Source organism: Ovis aries, chromosome 4 (assembly GCF_016772045.2).
Source record: "Ovis aries strain OAR_USU_Benz2616 breed Rambouillet chromosome 4, ARS-UI_Ramb_v3.0, whole genome shotgun sequence".
Taxonomy (NCBI): Eukaryota; Metazoa; Chordata; class Mammalia; order Artiodactyla; family Bovidae; genus Ovis; species Ovis aries.
The window spans coordinates 116,482,419-116,508,873 of NC_056057.1; the positions used below are offsets into that span (position 1 = coordinate 116,482,419).

At 48.2% G+C, this 26,455-nt stretch overlaps 1 long non-coding RNA gene across 1 annotated transcript; it reads left to right on the forward strand.

Moving 5' to 3' along the window:
- Positions 1-477: 477 nt before the first annotated feature.
- LOC132659779 (uncharacterized) lies at positions 478-18,349 on the forward strand. The gene is made up of 2 exons (XR_009600579.1): positions 478-633; positions 14,876-18,349. It is a non-coding gene; the product is annotated as an uncharacterized LOC132659779 (long non-coding RNA).
- Positions 18,350-26,455: the final 8,106 nt, after the last annotated feature.

Sequence of the window (26,455 nt, forward strand, 5' to 3'; positions counted from 1 at the left end):
TCATTTGAATAATCAAGGGTTCTCCTGCAGGAAAGCAAAAGACTTGTGTGGGGATTTGCTCCAACCCTCAGCTCTTTCAGACAATTCATCCTTACAGACAAAGCAGACACTTAGGAAAAGTGGCACAAATTACACACACACACACACCCCTTAAACTGTCAGATAACCGTATTGCATAAACAACCGATATTAACAGTAGATTCCTCAAGGAAAAGTAACTGGTTATGTTGCTGGTAATCAAGTTTGTCATTCTGGTCTCACATGGTCCTTTAAGAACTCAATCTCGATCCCAGGGCTGGGTGGATTTGGGCGTTTCAGTTCATTTTCTGTTTCAAAGACGCAAAGCAATAACCATCTCAACGCTGATATTTCTCTGTTTATCCCTGCCTCTCCCCCTTTACGTTGAGTTCAGGGGAAGGCAGGGTGGGAGGGCGGTGAAACCGGGGAGGGGACGAGGGGATGAAGGCGTGGGGCGGAGAAAGGGGGCGCGGTGAAGACCTGACGGACTGGACCCGGGGAGGAAACCTGGAGTGGCAAGAGATTTCAGGAAAGAAAGGAAAAATGCAAAGTGACGCAAAGGACGAAAGGCGCAGGAGGCGAGCGCGCGGGCAGCGCTGGACGCGGAGCCCCAGGGTAGGCGGGGCAGGAGGGTGGGGTGCTCCCGGCTCGGGCTCCCGGACGACGGAAGCGAGGCGGGGAGAAAGACATAGTGGAGACGTTAGATATTGGGAGTGGAGAAGAGGCGAGGGACAGGAGCGGAAAGGGGGAGGGAGAGACAGTGGCGACTGAGGACGCCCGCAGGAGCCGCGAGCCGAGGGGCCTTCCCCGGCTCGGCTCCGCGAAAGTCTCGGGTGGGGGGAGGGAGGCTGCCGCAGAGGGGGCGGGGCGACGGGCCCGAGGCCAATGGAAGGGCGAACCGGAGCTGAACGGGGCGGGACCGCCGGTGTGGAGCCAATGGGAGGGCGACTCGGCGTGGGGGCGGGGCGCCGGTGCCGCTTGAGGGCCAATGGGGAGGGAGTAGAGGCGGGGGCGGGGCCCTGGGCGAATGGGAATCCGAGCCAGGGGCGAAGGCGGGGCGCTCGCGGGGTAGGGGGGGCGAGAGGACCAATGGGCGGCTGAGCCGCGGCGCGCCGGCGGCCGCCCGGCCAAGCGCCAGCGGGGGGGCCGGGGGAGCCTGCGGGGGAGGAGGGGGGGGAGGGAGAGGGACCCGGAAGGCGGTGGGGGCGGGGAGCCAGGCTGACAACCTGTCAAATCCACTCGGGGACGAACTAGGTCACGCGCCTCCCCGAGCCAGGGCATCCTCCCCCGCCCCCGCGCCGCCCCGCGAGGCCCGGCGGGTGGCCCCGCGGGGCCCGGCCAGGCTGCTTCCTCTTCCGGCCGGCGGTGGGGGCGGGGCGGCCGGCCGGGACACCTGCCTCCCCGGCTCCTCGGCCTCCCGCCGCTCCCAGGCGCCTGTCCGCGTGGTCGCTCCCTGAAGAGCCGGGCCCACCGCCGCGGCTCCTCGGTTGGAAACGTGTGTCTCCCGAGCGGGCGCGCCGAGTTGAGAACCCCGCCCCGCCTTATGCCTCAGCCCCGCCGCCCTCACGGCGCCCGACCGAGGGACCTGTGGACGCGTCCTGGCGGGGCCCGCGTTTGCGGAAGCCGGCCGGCCGCGCACTACTTGGCGCGGAAGGACCCGCGGGCGGCGGAGGGATCCCGCGCGCACCGCTTCCAGAGACGCCGCCGCCGCCGGGTCCCGCGGGCGGCTGCGGGCGACTGCGGGAGTCTGTGGGGACCCCGCCCGGCCCCGACGGGGCGCGCGCGGAGCAGGCCTGGCGCCGCCGCCCTGAGCCTCGCGGCCTTTCGTCCCCGCTCACCGGTGTCCACCGGGAGGGAAACCGGGTTCCTCTCGCTGCGCCGCGGGCAACACGAGCCGCGGGCTGACTGGGCGGCAGGCCGAGGACGGCGCTTTGTGTCCCGGCGGGCATAACAGGGACGCGCTCGCTGTCCCCCGTCCCGGCCCTGCTGGTCGGTCGGTCGTCCAGACGCTGCTCCCCGCGTCACCTGGAGACGTAGTGCTTATGCTGTTCCCAGGCGAATGCAATGAAATAAAAGCCTCACGTAGAAGTCAGCACTCGTCCCGGTCGGGGATCATACACTGGGTCCAACATCATCACGTAGGATTTAAGCCCCTGTGTGTCTCCTGCTTAGACCATAAATCCACTTCTCTTCAACGCGGATCCAGAAGAGAGCTATATCCGTCTTTTTAAAGGTCTTCAAAATGGATGTTGATGCACAGTCTTAATTAAGCAATACGTAGGCTCATATGTTGAGTCCCTTCATGATACTCCTCGTGCCAGTTTTGCTGAGGAGTTTTGTATTGAATGGACAGAACGTCTTTGTTTAATTTTTACTACTTACTTGGCCATTTAAATTCGGTTAATTTCTCCCCTAAACAAGGTGATGCCTTGTTTAAACTGACGGAGACCAACTCCTCTACTCCTTTCCCAAACTGTGAGCTAAGGGTGAAATGTAGATTAAAAACGTTAAATTTGAACAGTAAATTTAAATTTTTGACACAGCAGTTTTTGAAGTTTTCTTTGCAATATTACTGTGAAATGGAACAAAGGGAAAAACATTTCATTCATATTTCTTTTAACAAATATTTCTTGAATATATGCAGGCGTCGTGTGCTAACATTTGCATGTGTTTACAGGTGAAGCATCGTGCTCGAACATTCTTTTTATTACTTTACCAAGTGTATATTTCATCAATAAAATAATTTTTTTCCTTTTAAAGTTCAGCCATGAATTAAACACATATTAAGTAACACACTGGGGAAAAAAAACAATATACTATATCATCCGTGTACAGAATTACACATGTACATTTTTACATGTATCATGGTCACCAAGAAAGAAAACTAAGGACAAAGTCAAAAAAACAAAAAAACCCTTAAAACTAAAATGCCCTTTAAGTTCAACATACATGAGCTTGATCGTTAATAAGGCTGAAGAAATATGATATTTATTATTCTATAATATAAGATAATAAAGGGTTGGTCAAGACGTCCAACCTTTACAAAATTAAAATCTGGAAATTCCCTGGTCTAGTGGTTAGGACTTGGAGCTTTCACTGCAGGGCTTCCGGTTCCATCCCTGGTGGGGGAACTAGGATCCTGCAAGGCATGCAGTACAGCTGAAATAAGTAATGAATGACTAAATGAAAAATAAGATAAAGTAAAACTCTAACAATAAAAAGACCTCTTAGATTTCGTTATTGTCAGAGGCAACTTAGCACGTCACATTTTTACAGTTAATACTCTCTAAGAAGGGGCTTTGCAAGTGGCACAGTGGTAAAAAATCCACCTGCCAAAGCAGGAGACACATACAGCTAGGGTTCTAACCCTGGGCAGGGAAGATCCCCTAGAGTAGGCAACCCACTCTAATATTTTTTCCAGGAAAATTCCGTGGGCAGGGGCTTGGCGGGCTATATCGTCCATTGGGTCACAAAGAGTCGGACACCACCGAGTGAGCACTCACTAAGAAGACAATAAAACAATGTGTTTTTCTTCAACAAATGAATCACAAGACAGTCTACTGAAAATCGCCACTGAAAATATGAGAATGAAATTTACATCCTTATACAAAACTGGGGCTTCCCCTGTGGCTCAGCAGTGAAGAATCTGCCTGTAATGCAGGAGCCACAGGAGCCTCGGGTTTGATCCCTGGATCAGGAAGATCCCATGGAGGAGGAAATGGCAACCCACTCCAGTATTCTTGCCTGGGAAATCCCATGGACAGAGCAGCCCAGTGGGCAACAGTCCATGGGGTCGCAGAGAGTTAGACATGACTGAAGCAACTTAGCACAGCACAGCACACACAGAACTTGCATGTTGCATTTAGCCACTAGAACTAAGTGTCACATTAAGTAAAATTAGAGATTTTTAAGTTTAAACAAGTACAGTATTAAAACAATCATCTTGCTGCTTTAGGGTATATTTTCACTCCTATCATGGACTTCCCTGACAGCTCAGTTGGTAAAGAATCTGCCCGCAATGCAGGAGACTCAGGTTTGATTCCTGGGTCGGGAAGATCCGCTGGAGAAGAGATAGGCTACCCACTCCAATATTCTTGGGCTTCCCTTGTGGCTCGGCTGGTAAAGAATCCGCCTGCAATGTGAGAGACCTGGATTTGATTTCTGGGAAGCTCCCGGAGAAGGGAAAGGCTACCCACTCCATGGCCTGGAGAAGTCCGTGGTCTGCATAGTCCACAGGGTCACAAAGAGTCCGGCAGGACTGAGTGACTTTCACTTTCTTTCACTCCTTTAACGAAAGGGTTAAAAACAGCATTTCTTAAAATGAGTGTTTTAATAAGATGTGCCACATTTTTAAAAATTCTAATTTCATAAGCAAGCTAACTCCTTCCATTTCTCTCCTCAAATATGAAAATTAGAAACATTCTGCCTTCATTATTTCTTCTGTTGTACCCCTTGCTAGCAAACCCTTTTAGAATAGACTGGGAAAATTAATCACCTTTATAAATGGAGTTACTGTTTTGCCTAAACACTGCATGTGTAATTCCCTCCTGAATGGAGGATTTTTATAATTCCCTACCCAAACGTCTTGGAACAGCTTTATTTCTCAGTTGGTAGTGCATTTCCTGGGTTTCCCATGTGGCTCAGTGGGTAAAGAATCCACCTGCAAATGCAGGAGATGCTGGTTTGATTCCTGGGTCGGGAAAATCCCCTGGAGTCGGGCATAGCACCCCACTCCAGTATTCTTGCCTGGAGAATCCCATGGACAGAGGAGTCTGGTGGGCTACAGTCCAGGGGGTCACAAAGAGTCGGGTGTGTCTGAGTGCATTTCTGGGACCAGAAGGAAAGAGTAGGCAACCTCTTCTATTGGGGAGGAAGGTGTGTGGCTTTCCCACAGGGTAAAGACATCCTCTAGTCAGGTACAGATGTGAGGGCTGGACCAAAAAGAAGGCTGATTGAACAATTGATGCTTTCGAATTGCGGTGCTGGAGAAGACTCTTGAGAGTCCCTTGGACTGCAAGGAGATCAAATTAGTCAATCCTAAAGGAAATCAACCCTGAATATGCATTGGAAGGACTGCTGCTGAAGCTGAAGCTCCAGTACTTTGGCCACCTGATGTGAAGAGCTGACTCACTGGAAAAGACCCTGATGCTGGGAAAGGTTGAGGGCAGGAGAAGGGGACAACAGAGGATGAGATGGTTGGATGGGCATCACCGACTCAAGGGACATGTGTTTGAGCAAGCTCCAGGAGATGGTAAAAGACAGGGGAGCCTGGTGTGCTGTGGTCCATGGGGCCAAAAAGAGTCGGACACGATTGAGCGACTGAAGAACAAAAAGACGTCCTCAGGTCAGCTCAGCCTAGGCTTTGTGGTTGGGAATTCATCTCGGACCAGAAGAGTTAAAGGAGTCTATGAGTCGGGAGCCAACACACCTTGAGTTAAAGGTTGCAAACCTGTCTGCAGAGGTGTTTTGCTTGCCTCTCAGGATATTTAGACATTTTAAAATTAGTGTCCCAAGGCTTTTTTTTTTTAATGGTAGTCTTCAGATGAATATACCGAATTGTAGCTTCTCTTGACAATTAGACTAATACGGCTCCTTTCTTGCCTGGTTACACGGTGCTCTGGCTGACTAGCTGCTTCCCCCCTCAGTTGGGGTATGCATGCTGTGGGCTTCCAGGGTGGTGCTAGTGGTAAAGAACCCACCTGCCTGTGCAGGAGACGTACGAGACGTACATTCAATCCCTGGGGTGCAAATATCCCGTGGAGGAGGGCATGAAAACCCACTCCAGTGTTCTTGCCTGGAGAATCCCATGGACAGAGGAGCCTGGTGGACTACAGTCCGTGGGGTCGCAGAGTTGAAGGCGACTGAAGCAACTTAGCACACGTACACGGACATGCTCTGCCCTTCACTTGGTGCCATCAGTTTAGCTACCTGACCACTGGAGGAACAAGTGTTTGGAATGCTTGCTCTAGGTATATAAAATTGTAAAAGCCTTCATCACAGGGAGAAGGTAAACTTCAGAAGAAGAGATGATCCTAGGTTTTTGCTCTGAGTAAACATAATGAGCTCAGAAATGAAAAGTTAGTGGAATTATATATAGCAACAGGTTGCATCTCATGATGCCCTTTATCAGGCCCCTGGCACAAGGAAACGTCGGGTCGTGTCAAGTTAAATTTTTAATTAAAAATGGAAATAATTTTGTGTGTGTGTATGCTGTACTTTCTGCTTGCAAAGTCACTGCCTTGGTTCAAACGAATTTCACTAAATGGCTGGTAGAATCCAGGAACAGTAGTCAATTATGAAAGTCTGTGCAAGAAGGGATCCCCCAAAGGCTACAGAATAATGATAATGACAACAATGCCTTGATATTACTGAGCAGTGACTGTGTGCTGGGCATTGTTCTAAGTGTTTTATCTGAATTATTTATTTTTGGCCATGCCACGTGGCTTGTAGGATCTTAGTTCCCTGATCAGAGATTAAACCCGGGCCCTCAGCAGTGGAAGCTTGGGGTCCTAACCACTGGACCCCAGAGAATTCCTCGTTATTATATTTTAGTTTCCCATTTGCTGCCTCGTCTTGCTTGTCCTCTTGAAGCTGCCTTGAACCCTCTAAGACCCAGTCATGAAGTGAGTACTCTAGTTCCCTGTAGCTTCAGTTCACTTCAGTCACTCAGTTATGTCTGACTCTCTGTGACCCCATGGACTGCAGCATGCCAGGCTTCCCTGTCCATCACCAGCTCCCGGAGCTTACTCAAACTCATGTCCCTCGAGTCAGTGATGCCATCCAACCATCTCCTCCTCTGTCTTCCCCTTCTCCTCCCGCCTTCAATCTCTCCCCAGCATCAGGGTCTTTTCCAATGAGTCGGTTCTTTGCATCAGGTGGCCAAAGTATTGGAGTTTCTTGCCCTCTCTTGGGGCTTTTCTTGTCACAGTCTGTGTGTCTTCCTGTCGACATCAGACCTCTCACCTCAGCAAGAAATATTCCTTTTCTAGGGCAGAGAAGAGGGAGAATTAGCCAAGACTGGGGCAACACATGTAAAAGGAAGAGACAGAGAAATAAGATGGGTAGCACTAAGGACATATAAAGCCACTGCCTGCCCTTTCCAACCATAACAACACCATCATCAAAGGCAACAACAGGTCTAGTAATAACGGCAGCATACCGGAAGAGGCCCCAAGTTTGTGTCCAGACGGATTATGTGTTTGACGATTGCTGGGAATGCGAAGGAGCCCACGTGAGCAGAGTTACATTCGGGTAGAGTCCAGACACACCACTGGGGGGAGAGCACATAGAATGCACACTTCCATATAACAGAACATTTGTGAAATGTTAGTAAGAGGGCTCAGTGCCGTATCAGATGAAGAAACAGCCAAAAATAAAATTACCTATAAAAACATACTGAGGGAAAGTCCCTGGCGGTCCAGTGGCTAGGTCTCCATGCTTTCACTGCCAAGGGCCTGGGTTCAATCCCTGGTTGGGGAACTAAGTTCCTGCAAGTCTCAAGGTGAGGCCAGGAAAAAACCAAACACACACACACACACATTTTTAGGAGTTAAAATACTATTTCAGATTTTTAATTTATTAAGGTGTTCTATGAGGTTTTGCTGGTGGCTCGGTGGTAAAGGATCCACCTGCCAATGCAGGAGGCATGGGTTCAATGCCTGACCCAGGAAGATTCCACCTGCCGAGGGACAACTAACTCCACTACAGTTGGGCCTGTGCTGGAGTCTGGGAGCCATAAATGTCGAGCCCGCGCGCAGCGGCTTCTGAAGTCCACGAGCCCCGGAGCCCGTGCTCGTGCTCGAAGACAGGAGAAGCCACTGCAGTGACACGCCCATGCGCTGCAGCTAGAGAGTAGCCCCCGCCCGCTGCAGCTAGCGAGTAGCCCCCGCCCACTGCAGCTAGAGAGCAGCCCCGCCCGCTGCAGCTAGCGAGTAGCCCCCGCCCACTGCAGCTAGAGAGCAGCCCCGCCCGCTGCAGCTAGCGAGCAGCCCCGCCCGCTGCAGCTAGAGAGTAGCCCCCGCCCGCTGCAGCTAGAGAAAGCCTGAGTGGCAACGAGGACCCGGCACCGCCAAGTGTGAATTAATAAAATTATATATACATATAGATAGATATGATTCTATCTACGTATTTAAAAGGCTAGAAGATGGTGAAGGAAATGGCAACCAACTCCAGTATTCTTGCCTGGAAAAGCCCGTGGACAGAGGAGCCTGGCGGGCTGCCGTCCGTGGGGTTACATGACTGAATGCCCGTGCGTGAGGGCGGAGGGAGATGGGTTGGTAGCAATAAACTGGTAGAACTAAGATAAATAAATAAATAAAAGGCTAGAAGAAAACTTGTCAAAATAGCAGTGGTCTGTGTGTGTTGGTGGCTCAGCCATGTCCGACTCTGCGATCCCACGGACCGTAGCCTGCCAGGCACCTCTGTCCACGGGATTTTCCAGGCAAGGGTACCAGAGCGGGTTGCCATTTCCTTCTCCAAGTAGTGGTCTGGATTTCCAAAAAGTTTTCTCGTGATCATGAAGTACTTATATAAACAAAAGAAGATAAAATAACAACTAGGGGGGAAAGTTAAAAATCAAGCTGAGAAAAATGGACCTACAGAGTTTTAGCTCCATAGAAGAAATGAAACATGTTGTCCTGGTTTTACAGAGGTTACCATCTCCAGATTTCAGAAGTGTTCTCCAGACATCTCAGGGGACCGGGCCGGAAAGAATGGATAGCCGAGCGGAATCTCCTCCCAGGGCTGGAGCAGAAACCTACAGTACACATCCACTGATGTCTCACCTGTGACGCCAGCTCTGAGCAGAGAAGGATGGCATATAATGTGTCTCCCTACTGCAGCTCTTAGAGCCTATTGGCCCCCAGGTCCTTTAAGAAGGATTCGTATGGGATCCAGAGCATCTGAGAAATTATTTCAGCTAGCTACAGTTGCTGTAATGAGGTACCACAAGTTGAGTGGCATAAACAGCAGATGTTTGTTGCTCAGAATTCTGTAGGCTAGAAGACTGGGATCAAGGCATTGCAGGCTTTGTTTCCTCTGTGGCCTCTCTCATGGACTTGTGGGGGACAACCTTTTTGATGTGTCCACCTATGGCTGTTCCTCTGTATCTGTCTGAATCTCTTCTTATAAGGACACCACTCAGATTGGATTCAGTTCAGTTCAGTCAGTCCAGTCCCACTCTGAGTGACCCCATGGACTGCAGCATGCCAGGCTTCCCTGTCCCTCACCAACTCCCAGAGCTTTCTCAGACTTATGTCCATCCAGTAGGTGATCGGCCCCTTCTCCTCCTGCTTTCAATCTTTCCCAGCATCAGGGGCTTTTCCAGTGAGTCAGTTCTTCACATACAGTGGCCAAAGGATTGGAGTTTCAGCTTTAGCATCAGTCCTTGCAATGACTATTCAGGACTGATTTCCTTTAGGATGGATTGTTTGGATCTCCTTGCGGTCCAAGGGACTCTCAAGAGTCCTCTCCAACACCACAGTTCAAAAGCATCAATTCTTTGATGCTCAGGTTTCTTCACAGTCAAACTCTCACATCCATACATGACTACTGGAAACACCATAGCTTTGACTAGATGGACCTTCGTTGGCAAAGTAATGTCTCTGTTTTTTAATACGCTGTCTAGTTTGATCATAGCTTTTCTTCCAAGGAGCAAGCATCTTTTAATTTCATGGCTGCAGTCACCATCTGCAGTGATTTTGGAGCCCCCCAAAACAAAGTCTGTCACTGTTTCCCCATCTACTTGCCATGAAGTGATGGGACCAGATGCCATGATCTTCGTTTTCTGAATGTTGAGTTTTAGGCCAACTTTTTCGCTCTCCTCTTTCACTTTCATCAAGAGGCTCTTTAGTTCCTCTTCACTTTCTGCCATAAGGGTGGTGTCATCTGCCTGTCTGAGGTTATTGATATTTCTCCCTGCAATCTTGATTCCAGCTTGTGCTTCTTCCAGCCCAGTGTTTCTCGTGGTGTACTCTGCATAGAAGTTAAATAAGCAGGGTGACAATGCACAGCCTTGACTTACTCCTTTCCCGATTTGGAACTAGTCTGTAGCTCCATGTCTGGTTCTAACTGTTGCTTCTTGACCTGCACACAGATTTCTCAGGAGGCAGGTCAGGTGGTCTGGTATTCCCATATCTTGAAGAATTTTCCACAGTTTGGTGTGATCCACACAGTCAAAGGCTTTGGCATAGTCAATAAAGCAGAAATCGATGTTTTTCTGGAACTCTCTTGCTTTTTCCATGATCCAGCAGATGTTGGCAATTTGATCTCTGGTTCCTCTGCCTTTTCTAAATATAGCTTGAACATATGGAAGTTCACGGTTCACGTACTGTTGAAGTTTGGCTTGAAGGATTTTGAGCATACTGTTGCTAGCGTGTGAGATGAGTGCAATTGTGCGGTAGTTTGAGCATTCTTTGGCATTGCCTTTCTCTGGGATTGGAATGAAAACTGACCTTTTCCAGTCCTGTGGCCACTGCTGAGTTTTCCAAATTTGCTGGCATATTGAGTGCAGCACTTTCACAGCATCATCTTTTAGGATTTGAAACAGCTCAACTAGAATTCTATCATCTCCACTAGCTTTGTTCATAGTGATGCTTCCTAAGGCCCACTTGACTTCACATTCCAGGATGTCTGGCTCTAGGTGAGTGATCACACCATCACGGTTATCTGGGTCATGAAGATCTTTTTGTACAGTTCTTCTGTGTATTCTTGCCACCTCTTAATATCTTCTGCTTCTGTTAGGTCCATACCATTTTTGTCCTTTACTGTGCCCCCTTTTTGCATGAAATGTTCCCTTGGTATCTCTAATTTTTTGCGAAGCAATCTCTAGCCTTTCCCATTCTATTGTTTTCCTCTATTTCTTTGCACTGATCACTGAGGAAGGCTTTCTTACCTCTCCTTGCTATTCTTTGGAACTCTGCATTCAAGTGGGTTTTGAATTTCCTTTCCTTTTCTCCTTTGCTTTCACTTCTCTTCTTTTCACAGCTATTTGTAAGGCCTCCTCAGACAACCATTTTGCCTTTGCATGTCTTTGCCTTGGGGATGGTCTTGATCCCTGCCTCCTGTTCAATGTCATGAATCTCCATCCATAGTTCTTCAGGCACTCTATCAGATCTAATCCCTTGAATCTATTTGTCACTTCCACTGTATAATCATAAGGGTTTTGATTTAAGTCATAACTGAATGGTCTAGTGGTTTTCCCTACTTTCTTCAATTTAAGTCCTAATTTGGCAATAAGGAGTTCATGATCTGAGCCACAGTCCACTCCTGGTCTGGTTTTTGCTGACTGTATAGAGCTTCTCCATCTTTGGCTGCAAAGAATATAATCAGTCTGGTTTCGGTATTGACCATCTGGTAATGTTCATGTGTAGAATCTTCTCTTGTGTTTTTGGAAGATGGTGTTTGCTATGACCAGTGCATTTTCTTAGAAAAACTTGGTTCTTGTTCTGATGGGGAGGGCCATGCTCAGTAAATCTTTAATCCGGTTTTCTCTTGAAGGATGTGTTCCCTCCCTGTTGTTTGACCTGAGGCCAAACTATGGTGGAGGCAATTTTGAGCCACCAGGGAAGCCTCAGAGGTAGTGAAGATAATGGCAACTCCTTCAGAAGGTCCCATGATGCACTGCTGCACTCAGTGCCCCTGACCCTGCAGCAGGCCACCAGCACCCACCAGCCTCGACTGGAGACTCCTGGACACTCCCAGGCAAGTCTGGGTCAGTCTCTTGTGGGGTCACTGCTCTTTCTCCTGGGTCCTGGTACACAAGGTTCTGTTTGTGCCCTCCAGGAGTCTATTTCCCAGTCCTGTATAAGTTCTGGCAGCTCTGTGGTGGGGTTAATGGTGACCTCCTCCAAGAGGGCTTATGCCACACCCAGAGCCCCTGGCCCTGTGGCAGGCCACTGCTGACCCATGTGAGATACAAACCCAACCCAGTTTGGATTAGGACCCATGTTAACGGGGCTTCCCTGGTGGCTCAGATGGTAAAGAATCTGCTTGCAATGCAGGAGACTCAGATTCCATCCCTGGGTTTGGAAGATACCAGGAGAAGGGAGTACCCACTCCAGTATTCTTGCCTGGAGAACCTCATGAATGATCGGGCCTGACGGGCTACAGTCCATGGAGTCGCAGAGCTGGACACGACTGAGTGACTAACACTAATGACTTCATTATCCCCTCAAAGACCTGTCTCCAAAACCCATCACTTTGGGGGCCCTGGAGATTAGGGCTTGGACATGACTTTTGGGGTGACACAATGCAGACTGTAGCAGAAGGTCAGGGTGGCTGGAGAAGTTGGCAGTGTTCACTGAGACACTTGGGCGGTTATCCTTGAATCAGAAGGATGGAAGTGAGGCTGTTTGGGTCCGTGACTAGAGAGGGGCGCGGCCAAAAAGCAGAAGGAAGGAAATGTCTGCTCGGAGTTCTTAGCTGTGTTTTTAGAAGCTTTTGACCAGTTGGCTCCATTTAAATCCTGTGGTGTGGAAGAGAACCATCTCCAGGCCTAACCTCTAGATAGGGCTTTCCAACCCAGGGATTATTAGAACTGAGGAAGGTGAGACAGCAGCAGACCTGTTGCATACCCGCAAAGATCTCCTCCATACCTCCTTTAGTCTAATGTATAGGAACTGCAACCTGCCTACTTGGGGATCTCCTAGAAAGTACCTGTGTACCACCCACCAGCAGCTGTGCTGGAAGAACTCACAGCTACGTGACAACGCACTGTAGCACCCTGGGTCCCGGCTCATCTCTTGTGTTGTCTGTAATGAAAGATGCCGTGGAGCCTCAAGAAGGTGAAAGCAAAAACAAGGACAGGTAGAGCAACGATAAACAACAAGACAAACTCCAGCCTGATTTGGCCTTTCCTGCAGTGAAAGAATTTTGAATTTGAGCCAAAGAATTCTCCATTTTGTTCTGTAGCAGGCTCCGGTCCCTTTTGGAAAAGGTAAGGGTACATATAATGAATAAATAATATCACCATATTTGGCCTCAGTAGGAAAAAAGCCTGCATGTGCAAGGGACAATCTCTTCCTTGTTTCAATATTAAATTGCTTAGCTGGATTAAAGCAAAGCTTTAAAAATTAAAAAAAAGAAAAAAACCGCCTGGCACCCATATCAGGTAGCATAAACTCAGAGGAGATCAGTCAGCTTAAGCAAATGGCACTGGGTCCGCTCTAACTCTCTTGTCTACTGTGCTTCTTGTTATGTAGGCCTCGTAGGATTGATACGTTGCTGCGGCCCTGAGGCACAGAAAGCTTAGCTGATGCTTAAATGACTAAGCTGCGCTCAGCGCCCAGTCGCTCGGCCGTGCCTGACTCTGTGACCCCATGGACTGTAGCACCTCAGGCTCCTCTGTCCATGGGATTTCCCAGGCAAGAGTTCTGGACTGGGTCGCCATTTCCCTCTCCTGGGAATCTTCCCGACTCGGGGATTGAACCTGGTCTCCTGCATTGCAAGCAGACTTTCTACCACTGACCCAGCTGGCAAGCCCATGCATGGACTGACCTATATCTACTCCAATCCATAAGCTGAAGCCCTAGTCTCCAGTGTGATGCATCTTGAGACAGGGCCTTCAGGAGGTAACTAAGGAAAATGAGGTCATAGGGTAGAACCCTGATCCCACAGGATTAGTGTCCTTCGGAGAAGAGACACCTGAGAGCTCCCGCTCTTCCTGCCCTGTGAGGACACAGCAAGGAGGCAGCCTTTGGAAAGCCAGGAGCCAGAAAACCAGAAACCAAGTCGGTGGGCACCTTGATTCTGGATTTCCCAGACTCTGCAGCTGTGAGAAAATGAACGTTGTTTAGGCCAACCAGTCTACAGTACGGCAGCCAACGCTGATGGAAATGGCCTGTTGAGACACTCGCCCATCTCCTTCTGCGACCTCCGAGTCTGCACCTTAATCATCTCTTCATCACCTTCTTTTCTGAAGAAATTACACCCAGTCCTCTCTGGGGAAAATAAGCCGCCTTTTATTCTTTGTCAGAGCACTTTTAACAAAGCGTTTAAACCAGTCTGTATTTATAGTGTTTATTCATTGACTTGTTGATGTTCACTGGCATCAGCTGGGGGATTCATGACGCAGGGGACCCTGCCCCCCACCCCCCAGCAAAGCAGAAGTCTGACACCCTTGGGCAGCAAGGAAAAGGCTCTGTTTACTACAGCTGTGCCCGTTCTGGTGAGTAAAAGGGTTAGAGGACTTTTTTAGTGTTCCAGTCACAATGCAGGACATTTACTGAGCAAGGTTAATAGCAAATATACCAAATATTTCAAAACTTAGGTTAGACAATTAATATAAGGATTCAGCAAGCCAGGGCTCTCTTAAATTGGTTCATTCAAAATAGGCTCTGACTGGGTAGGAAAGAGAATCTGCTCCAAGTCGGCTCATCAGTTAATTAATAGATGATGGTGTTGAACAAGCAAGTAGGTGACAATGGCTCATCGCTGAGATCCCAGGAACCTGTCCTCCAGTTCCGACTTGGCTATAACTAGCTGTGTGACCTTGGGCTAATCACTCAGCACTTCCCACACCTGGGTTTCCTCTTCAAAAGGCTGAGGTTCCACCAGGACCGGCCCTACCAACTTCTCAGGGCTGAGGTAAGGGTGGGGATGCTAAAACAAGATCATAATGTTTTTAAATCTTAAAACAAATTTAATCCAGTTGAGCTAATCTGTGTTAGTATGAGCCACCATGGAAATCTCAGCCCTGTTACCTGCGTCCCAGAGAACTGGGGCATATGTGTGCCTTTGGACGACACATGGATGGGATCCTGACATTCTTCAGGGTGCTTTTCACGGCTGCATCCAGGTCAGCCCTTGGCAAAACCGATCTATTTAAGTGTATGGGTTTTTTGTGTCTGTTTCTTTTTAGCCATGACCATCTTCGCTCACAATTATTGCATAGACAGAGGTGGCTCTTACGACCCCGAGGTACCAAAGTTGCTCCTTTGCCTCCTTGGAGGGTGAAGAGGTGGCAAGTAGCCCTCCTTCTCCATGGCTGACGATTCTGCACCCCTCCGGAACCTGCTCCCCTCAGGAACTCCTCTGCCAGAAAATCAATAAAGGTATTTGCTCCTGAAGACGTCATTGTATAAAAGTCATGTCAGCGTGGGCCTGGGGCCACACCTCTGGCCACGCCTTCCAACACAGCCACAGAAGTACCAGAAGAGGACCGGAGAGGCCACCCAGATCGGTGCCGGGACTGTGCAGCTAACCAAAGGCCTACAGGCCAGCGTTTTCCCAAACAGAAGTGAATTCTGGTCTCCATGACCAAGCTCTGGGACTTGCTGGATTTCTTCCTGCTGGCCATCTGAGAGGTTAATTGGTTTCAGCTGAATTCCAGCCTACCCTGGCCAGTGCACCTGGCACTCTCTTCAGTCAACTCCATACCTATAGCGAAGAGTTGTCTCCTCTTTTCCAAAGGATGGTGTAATGTTGGGGAAAGCCAATCCAGGATAGAGGCCAAAGTGGGTCAGCTGGGAATTTAATTATCTAAGTGTGTTAACTCAGCACTTTCTTCTTTTCCTAACATACAAATCCTCAAAAGGAGAAAAAGAAACAATGGGGGGAGAGAGCTTGCCCAAGTGCTGAGCATGGCAACAGGCTGCTTTCTCGAGTCCCACCACACCACACCGAGTCCCTCAGGCTCCAGCACTGGCCCGTCTCTGTCTCTCTCTGTCTCCCAGGACAATTCTGTAACTTACTTCAGTTCAGTCAGTTCAGTTCAATTGCTCAGTCGTGTCCGACTCTTTGCGACCCCAGGAATCGCAGCACGCCAGGCCTCCCTGTCCATCACCAACTCCCGGAGTTCACTCAGACTCACGTCCATCGAGTCCGTGATGCCATCCAGCCATCTCACCCTCTGTTGTTCCCTTCTCCTCCTGCCCCCAATCCCTCCCAGCATCAGAGTCTTTCCCAATGAGTCAACTCTTCGCATGAGGTGGCCAAAGTACTGGAGGGTCAGCTTTAGCATCATTCCTTCCAAATAAATCCCAGGGCTGATCTCCTTCAGAATGGACTGGTTGGATCTCCTTGGAGTCCAAGGGACTCTCAAGAGTCTTCTCCAACACCACAGTTCAAAAGCATCAATTCTTCGGCGCTCAGCCTTCTTACTGTTTGCCAAATGCCCAACCTACTTTCAAACAATATCCAGGGCAGCCGTTTTCAATTGGCACCTCTACCCAGTGAATTCTTGAATCTACGGTCTAATTTAACCTTCTCAACCACTCCCAGCCTGCAATTGCAACATTGCCTGGGCTCTCCTACCTCTAAATGCCACCACTCCTTTGACTCACTGAACCCAGAAGGGCTGTTTTCTCCCAAACCAATACATCCTGTGTTCCCGACCTCTGTTTGTGACTGGACTGGCATTTCTGGTTACCTAGGTTCTCAGTAGGCGGCATACCAGATGGCATGGGGGTAGATCTTATTGAAAAAATGCATGAGGGACTTCCCTGGTAGTCCCGGGGTTAAGACTCTGCCTTCCAATGTTGAAGACGCAGGTTTAATCCCTGGTCAGGGAAGTAAGATCCCACATGTGGGTGTATGGACATGCGCTCAGCCATGAACAGGCTTTTTACATCCCCATGCATTGTAGCCCGCCAGGTTTCTCTGTCTTGAGGATTTCCCAGATACTTAGACAAGCATCTGGGGACTCTTCCAGGGGATCTTCCCAACCCAGGGATCGAACCTGTGTCTCCTGCATCTCCTGCACTGGCAGGTGGATTCTTTACCCCTGAGCCACGTGGAAAGCCAGCCTCCAGGCAAATAAACCCTGGAGCCGGATCACTGCAGCTAGAGAAAACCCAAGAGCCATAAGGAAAGATCCTGTGTGCCGTAACTAAGACCCTACGACAGTCAGGTACATAAACCAGTCTTTTTAAGAAAATGCATGAGCCTCACCCAGGATTGGTTATATTGGAATCTCTAGAGGTGAGCTCCAGCCATTGGCATTTTTTTAAGCTCCCCAGGTGGGACCTCCCTGGCAACTAAGCCCGGGAGCCGTGACTGCTGAGCCTGCGCACCTAGAGGCCGTGCTCTGCAACGAGAGAAGCCACCACAGTGAGAAGCCCCAAAGCAGGGGCCCAGGTTCGGTCTCTGGCCAGGGAACTGGACCCTGCATGCCAGAACTGAAAGATCCTGGGCGCCAGAACCAAGACCTGGCCCAGCCAAAGAAATACATCAAGTAAACAGCTTTAGAAACGTGAAACTGAGCATACACTTTGTTGAGAGGCAGTGCTGTCCGCAGTATGGATCTGGAAGTCAGAGGGACATGTCTCCCTCACTTTCGGGCTCTGTGACTGTGGCAAAGTTGCTTAAACTCATTTACCTTTATTTCTCTGATTAGAAAAATGGGGTAAATATATCTCTATATTCTTATGGACTGAATGTTTGTGTCCCCACCCCCCAGATTCGTGTGTTGAAATCCTTACCTTAACGTGGTAGTGTTAGGAAGTGGGGCCCTTGGGAGGTGATTAGATCCTGAGGGTGGAACCCTGATGAATGGGATTACAAAAGGGACTTCCAGGGAGCTCTCTCTCTCTTTCTGTCCTGTGAGGATACCACTACCACTCATAACCTGGGAGAGGCCCTCCTAAGGACTGGACCATGCTGGCCCCTGATCTCAGACTTTCAGCTTCCAGAACCAGCTAAGCTAATTAGTCTATGGTACTAATCAGTCTGGCACAGCATATTAAAAAGTAGAAACATCACTTGGCTGACAAGGTCTGTCTAGTCAAAGCCATGGGTTTTCCAGTAGTCATGTCTGCATGTGAGAGTTGGACCATAAAGAAGCCAAATAATTGATGCTTTAAATTGTGGTGCTGGAGAGGACTCTTGAGAGCAATCAAGGAGATTGAATCAGTCCATCCTAAAGGAAATCGACCCTGAATATTCACTGGAAGGACCGATGCTGAAGCTGAAGCTCCAATACTTTGGACACTTGATGTGAAGAGCAGACTCACTGGAAAAGACCTTGATTCTGGGAAAGATTGAAGGCAGGAGGAGAAGGGGCCGACAGAGGATAAGATGGTTAGATAGCATCAGCAACTCAATGGACATGAATTTGAGCAAACTCTGGGAGATAGTGAGACAGAGGAGTCTGGCATGCTACAGTCCATGGGGTCACAAAGAGTCGGACATGACTTAGCTACTGAACACCAACAACAACTATGGTACTTTGTTAAAGCAGCCTGAACTGACCAAGACTTATATTACTTTCTCTCTTATGAAAATTGAATAATATGCCCTATGTAAGATTCCTGGCACCACTAAATGTCAGCTATTGTTTTTATTGAGTTCAAAATTAATCTCATAACATCTCATAAAACTCTCTAAGATTTTCTCCATCGGCTCTAGCCTTTATGCAATTCAGCCTTTATGCAGTGAAATTATATATATATATATATATATATATATATATATATATATTTGGCTATGTGGCTTGTGGGATCCTAGTTCCCCAACCAGGGATTGAATCCAAGCCCTCCGTGGTGAAATGTTCAAGTCCTAACCACTGGACTGCCAAGGAAGTCCCTATTAAGCAAACTGTTTTTAAATAAGCTGAGTTTCAGTTAATTTTTAAATTCAACTGGTCAAGTATTGTGCCTTGGTGAAGTAGTTTCCTTATCTGCTGAAGAAATTGCCTTTTTGATCTTTATCCTGTCTAGTCTTATAATTTTATTACTTTTATTATTTGAGTCATGTATTTTAAAAATGTTGTGAATCGGTTTATGTTTGAATTTTGTCTCATCTGCCAGTTTACAGATCGGAGAAAAAATTTGGTACACATTTATTCATGCTTTCAATTCTCAGGGAAATGATCAGATATAGTTTCTCCATTAAATACCAACAACTATATTTTAAATGATAAATTTAGCCCTTTATTTAATTTTATTGTTTATGCATATTTTATGCTGTGCTGGAAATGGGGAAGAATTGACAAATGGAGAATTTTTCAACCTCCAACTGAGGTATCATGAAAATGACTGAATTGTAAGCAGTTATTAATACAAAGCTGGTCTCCCACCATTGCCCCATTTTTATTAAGATGTACCCTCTGGAGCACAGCCGTTCTCAGTGTGTGGTCAGAGGATCCCTGGGGTCCTGGAGACCCTTTTAGGGTCTGTGAGGTCCTCTGTTTTCTAACTATATTCTGTGTGAGGCCAGATTTTCTTCCTACAATTCAACCCCAAACATCATTCTGCAGTAGATTGAATGCAGATATCAGGACCCAGCTGTCTTCTATTAAACCAGAGAGCAAAAAGATTTACAAAACTGTAAAACAATGCCATCCTAACTCAAGGTTTTCTTGTTTCGGAAAATGTTATTTTTCATAAAAAGTGTTATTTAAATTAACACGCCAGGGATTTATTATTGTTCCTTTAAAATGAGTTAATAAGCTAAGGAATTAAATTTTTCTCAATTTTAATTTCCAATGTTGGTAAATATAACTTACATAAACAAATCACCTCGGGAACTCAGTAATTTTCAACCGGGCAAATTGTCCTGAAACCAAAAACTGGAAAACTTTCTGCTGAGAACTTTTTGCTCTAGCAGAAACATATCATGTTGCAAATGGTTTTCATATTGGATGGAAAGAAGTCAAATTGTAAAATGAAGAGTTCTCCAGCCTTAGGCGCGGTCCTGCCGTGCCGTATGTAGTATGTGGCTGGTCCGGGCCGATGCGTGTCTGACCTGCGCGGGCACCGCAGTTCCCTGGAGGGCTTGTTCTGCTAGATTGTCCAGCTCACTGGGTTTTGGTGCTTCTGAACCTGCACTGTTGCCCGTTCCGGGATGCCGCTGCTGCCAGTCTAGAGGCCACACTTTGAGAAACACCAGTCTGGGTTACTGCTTCTAGGACTTTTTTCTGAACTATTTTTCCAACTCCATTAAGTAAACTACTTTTTGTCTGAGACATTAGAAACAAAATATTGGCAGAAATTAGTAGGGGACTTAGTGAATGAACCACAACAAAGCCATCCGTAGACCTTTGACAACGGGGGTTATACGTGGGTGATAAAGAGAAAGGGAGTTTGTGTCCATTCAAACAGATGAAAGAGGTCCAGGTGAGCAGTGTGGTGACAGCAAAGCAGATAAGTCATCCTCACATCCAACACAAATTTCTTTCTGGGAGATGAGTGTTTGAGTAACGGGCTTCCCAGGTGGCTCAGTGGTAAGGAGCCCAATTGCAATGCGGGAGATGCAGGTCTGATCCCTGGGTCAGGAAGATCCCCTGGAGAAAGGCATGGCAACCCACTCCAGCGTTCTTGCCTGGGAAATCCCATGGACAGAGGAGCCTGGTTCATCGGGTCGAAAAGAGTCGGACACGTCTGAGCATGAATGCAGATTTTGATAACATTCTTTTAATTTCAGTTTTTAAGTAATGTTGCTTAGTTTTAAAAATACATAAGCATATTGAACTGTGTTGAATAGTGGCTCCCCGCCCCCCAATTTCATGTCCTTCTCAGAACCTCAGAAGGTGACCTTATTTACAAACAGGGTCAAGGCAGATGTAGTTAGTCAAATTCAGATGAGGTCATTCTGGAACAGGGTAAGCCTTAATCCAATATGACTGGTATCCTCACAAGAGGAGAAGAGAGGCAGAGACAGACACACACACAGAGACAGGAAAAGGCCGCCGTGAGCAGACAGACCAGGGGCTAAAATTCCTCGCCTGCAGATGAGGAACAGCCAGGGCTGCTAGCAAACACCGGGAGTCAGGAGGAGGGTCGGAGACCGGCTGTCCCTGGGGATCCCAGACGGGACAACCCTGCAGGCTTCCTATGGAGTGTAAGTGACCCTGTTTGTGATCATTTGTTAAGATGGCCTTCAGAAGCTAATACAGATCCCTGGTCCTTGAAGTAAGATCCTGTAAGCCTTGGCTTGGTCAAAAAAAAAAACAAGACAGTGAAAGAAGATCCACACATTAGACCCCTCTGTGCTGCGTCTCATCCTCCTGACCCGTCCGCTTCTTGCTCCTGATCCTACAACCAGGCCTTCGAGGCCCTGATCACCTTTGTACCCTCACAGTACCTCCCAGCCTCCATCCTAGGGGCTCCTGGTCCAAGCAGCCCAGTGGCCTGGCTCAGCACCAGATGTACACTCATAGCCCTGAAGGAGGGAGGCTGGACTCAGTGATAAATCCTTCCCCCTTTCTGCCGTGGACACGTTATCCTGAGATGTGGACTATGTAGCTTTGCAGAGAATGTTCTGTGGGACTGAACATTCCACCATGCTTACTGGTCAGTGTGATAGCACCTGTGGACCCTGGCTCTCTCCCTTCCTGGCTTTTTCTGGGGTCCCTCCCTTCTACCTTCCTGGGGTTACATCACCTATTAAAGCAGGAGCACTAAGACTGGTTTGCGCTCTACTTTCTGGGGAACCAAGGATGAGAGGGTCCTTAACCGGCCCCATTGACATTTCAGAAACATATTAATAAAAAAAGTAGTAACACAAACATGGTAAGAATATTTAAGTATTTCAAAGTGGTAACCACAGTTTCTTATTATCTTTTCTGAAAAAAAGTTCATATATGCTCCTATTTACTTACATAAATTGGCTCATGCTATACTTTTTTTTTTTTCATTTAAAATATATCGTGGAGGGAATTCCCCTGGTGCTCTAATGGCTAAGACTTCACGCTCCCAACGCAGAGGACCTGGGTTTGATTCCCAGTTGGGGAACCAGATCCCACATGCCGCAGTTAAAGATCCTGTGTGTGGCAGCTAATACCAGTGCAACCAAAAACAAAATGTATATAGAAAATCTTGGAGAACTTTCCATGTCAGCACCCCCAGAGCTACCTGTTTTTTAATTCCAGCAAAGTGTTCCAATGTAGGCAACATGATATTTAGTTTTATTTAACTTAGTCCCCTGATTGAAGCACAATTTAAGCAGTTTCCAGCATTTTGCCATTTTAAACAATACTGAAGAGATCGTCCTTGTAAATAGATCTTGGTGGACCTTGCAAGTATTTAACAGCGCAAACTCGGCAGTAGAATTTGTGGGCTGAGCCCAAGCAGAAGCTGGAGGGCAAGGGAGCCTGTGTTGTTCCAGTCCAGACGGTTCCTCCTCCTGGGACCCTGCAGGAGACAAGGCCTGAACCTGGACCTGGAGAGGCAGATAGAAAACTTTGAGTGGCCTTTAGGAACAAGCTTGGCTGTAAGCGACAGAAAACCAGACGAGCGTGTCTGAAGCAGAGAAGTCTGTTTCTCTCCCGCAGTGACAGGTTCAGGGGAGAGCTGCAGGATCTGGTGCGGCCCGTCCAGGGCGTCACCAAGCTCCAAACTGCTCTGACTGCCTCCTCTGCCGTCCTCAGCGCTGGGCTTTGGTCTCCGGATTTTCATCTGGCTGCTGGACCTGTTGTTGAAGCTGCAGGTGCAAGCTAGCATTTCTCTTGTTTCAAGTCAGATAGATATTTGTTGAGTCCATCTTTGTGCAACTGAGTCCAGAAATGTTCATTCCCCACCCCCCAGGAATTTGGAAAGACCCATAACCCTACATCCTCTCTAGGACAGATGCCTCATTGAAAAACGTGTCTGGGAGTCACATTCTGTAACCCTTTACTGACACTAAAAACAATCAGCTGTGTTTAGTAGGTTCCAAAGCTCAGAATCTTCTTGCAAAGTCATGGGTGGCAGGCTGGTGGCTCCAGCTCCTGGAGCGCTGGCTTCATTTCCGGCATGACTGGCTGTGATCCTGTTGCTTTTCCGGAGATGCTGAACTTCCTGAGGGCTCTGGTCATCGGTTCTTTCAAATAAACCATAGCCACTTCAACTGCACAACCTTCACTCCAGTATTCTCTGCGCAAGAGGCATCTAACTGGGTGTTGGCCTCTGTGGCTGACTCATCTCAGGTGGGAGCGGTGGGCAGTGGAGGATCCAGCTGCCTCGCCCCCTCTCCAGGGCTCACATGTGGCCAGTAATCCAGATGAGGGCCGGAAGTCAGCCTGGGAGCCAAGGTCAGGCCTTCCGCACGCGGCTGATGCGGGAAAACAGGGAGGTGCCTGCAGCGTGTTCCCGCGAGTCCCTTCTGAATGACTGTATCAGTCTTTTCTTTCCTGGGTCGAACATTCGCAGACAACAAGAGCAGCCTCGCTGCAAGAGAATCTAAGGCCAGGAGCTTTCCTGCCCTCCCAGCAATACAGGAGGGGAAGGCGACGGGGCGGGGCTACGAATGCCACGAGGGAACCAATCCGCAGGGTCTGCTACAGTTAAATGCAACGTCAAGGACCGGGACTTCCTGTCCCGGGTAAATGCTAGGAGCATCTTCTTACTATTCCTCGGGGGTGGGGGTGGGGTGGGGGGTGGGGGTGGGGTGGGGGGGTAGGGGGGGGAAATCCCACAAAACTTTAAGGCATATTAACATTTATTATATTATAATAAATAATTAGTATCAGTTCAGTTCAGTCGCTCAGTTGTGTCCGACTCTCTGCGGCCCCATGAATCGCAGCACGCCAGGCCTCCCTGTCTGTCACCAACTCCCGGAGTTCACTCAGACTCACGCCCATCGAGTCCGTGATGCCATCCAGCCATCTCATCCTCTGTCGTCCCCTTCTCCTCCTGCCCCCAATCCCTCCCAGCATCAGAGTCTTTTCCAATGAGTCAACTCTTCTCATGACGTGGCCAAAGTACTGGAGTTTCAGCTTTAGCATCAATCCTTCCAAAGAAATACCAGGGCTGATCTCCTTTAGAATGGACTGGTTGGATCTCCTTGCAGTCCAAGTGACTCTCAGGAGTCTTCTTCAACACCACAGTTCAAAAGCATCAATTCTTCCGCGCTCAGCCTTCTTCATAGTCCAACTCTCACATCCATACATGACCACAGGAAAAACCATAGCCTTGACTAGATGGACCTTAGTCGGCAAAGTAATGTCTCTGCTTTTGAATATACTATCTAGGTTGGTCAGAACTTTTCTTCCAAGGAGTAAGCGTCTTTTAATTTCATGGCTGCAATCACCATCTGCAGTGATTTGGGAGCCCAAAAAAATAAAGTCTGACACTGTTTCCCCATCTATTTCCCATATATTAAATTATTATAATAAATTTCTATAATGTTTAAAAGATTGTTATACAAACAGATCATGCTCTTTTGTATTTTGTGCTATTCATTTAATAATATATCTTTGTGCTTCTGAATTTGCATATACAGGCCTGCTTTATGGTATAGATGGACCACACATAAGTCTAGCCAGCTCTGTGTTGCCAGATACCTTGCTGGTGGTCCAGGGTTTTACTGCCAAAATGAACATCCTGGTACAATTCTGTAACTGTGCCCAGCTGACCTTCCATGATGTTGCGTGAGCCTGTAGTTCCGCCAACCGTGGACGAGAGTTCACACTCTGCTCCCAGTGCCAGGTACTGTCAAGATCTTCTATTTTTGTCAGGTTGGTAAGTGAGTATAAATATATGTTATTTGTACCTCTTCAGTAATAAGGGGCTTCATTGGTGGCTAAGTGGTAAAGAATCTGCCTGCAATGCAGGAGACATGGGTTTGATCGCTGGATTAGGAAGATGCCCTGGAGAAGAAAACCCACTCCAGTATTCTTGCCTGGAAAATCCCACGGACAGAGGAGCCTGAAGGGCTCTAATCCTTGGGGTCACAAAAACAGTCCAACCTGACTGAGCCACAGAGCATGCAATAAGGGTTGAGGTTAAGCATTTTCTAGTGTGAGTGGAGAAAACATGTTGCCTGCTACCCCAGTAAATAAGGATATCGCAGCCATCACATTCCAGCTGCCCTGACAGTGAGCTGAGCCCCAAGGGAACTCAGGATGGAGACACGGGGCCCGCCATCTTGTCTCTGTGATGATGGCTGATCAAGCCACCAGCCGCTGCAGCTAACCCCGAGGGTGCACCTTGAGGAGACGTCGGATGAGAAAGCACAGGACACTGGCCCCAGAGAGCTGAGGTGCGGATCAAAGGGATGATTTCAGTGAGTCCAGACTTTCGCAACTTCCCCTGCATAGAAGAGTGCTTAAATTCCTTAACTTGAGAGGCTTGCTTTTCTTGAATTCATAGTAATCTTCAATCTTCTGAAGTTCCGACTGCCTGGTGTTTGTTGCAAAAGCTCCTCCCCATCCTGGCTCCTGCCTTGCTTCTGTGGAGCAGGACTTCAGAGCTACCTGAGAGGCTGCATCCTGGTCTATCGTCCTCAGGTTTGTCCACGGAAAAAAACATGGTTCTCGACTTTCAGGTTGTGTGTTTTTTTCCCAGTCTACACTAGATATTGTGCTCATGTATTTCCCCCTGCTGCCGCTGCTGCTCAGTCACCTCAGTCGTGTCAAACTCTGTGCGACCCCATAGACGGCAGCCAACCAGGCTCCTCCATCCCTGGGATTCTCCAAGGAAGAATACTGGAGTGGGTTGCCATTTCCTTTTCCAATGCATGCATGCATGCTAAGTCGCTTCAGTTGTATCAAACTCTTGCAACCCCATGGACAGCAGCCCACCAGGCTCCTCTGTCCACAGGATTCTCCAGGCAAGAGTACTGGAGTGGGTTGCCATTGCCTTCTCCATGTATTTCCCCCACTAAATACCAATGCTAGAATGAAGCTCTGTGACAATGGGGTTTTCTGCCTTCGTTCAGTCATTGCTTTATTCCCAGAGCCTAGAAAAGTGCTTGGCATGTACTAGGCACCCTGTCAATCTTTATTAGGTGAATGAACAGAGACTTTCCATACATATCCCTTGTGTATTTTCTTTTGCAATTTGCCCTTGCTCCTGTTCATATACCTGGATGTGCTCAGTGGCTCAGTGGTGTCCCACTCTTTGTGACCCTTTGGACTGTAGCCCACCAGGCTCCTTTATCCATAGGATTTTTCAGGCAGGAATACTGGAGTGGATTGCCATTTCCTCCTCCAGGGGTTCTTCCCACACAAGGATTGAACCCGACTCTGCTGTGTCTACTGGCACCCAACTCCATTCACGTTTAAATGACCAGAAAATTTCTGTTTCCATCTCAAACTTCTCAGCTCCTAAATAGTTAATTATCTATTTGACGGACAACTGTAAACCATAGGTGAGAGATGACTCAAAAGAGCTTAAAAACAACAGGATGTAGAGTCTCTTAAGGAGAAGTTGTGAGCTGGGCTGACGCCAGGGTGGTCGATGCAGTGACTCCAGTGTCACCAAGAACCAGGGAGCGGCTCGTTGTTCTTTCCTGCCATCCTCAGGGTACTGCCTGGCTCCCTCCAGGCATCACACCCTTACACAGGAAGATCCAGAGGGAGAAAAGGGATGATTGTTTCATTGTGTCCCATTTAAGAGACAGAAACTTTCCCCAGAAGCACCTTTAGCACGATTCTCTCTCAGCATTGAGCCACATGCCTTAATCCCATCACCAAACGTCATTACTGTGATTCCCCTAGCTTATTTAGGATTCTTCTTTTAAGAGGTAAATAGGGCCAGAATTTATTGAAGACAAAATCAGAAGGGAAGAACGGGGTCTTTTT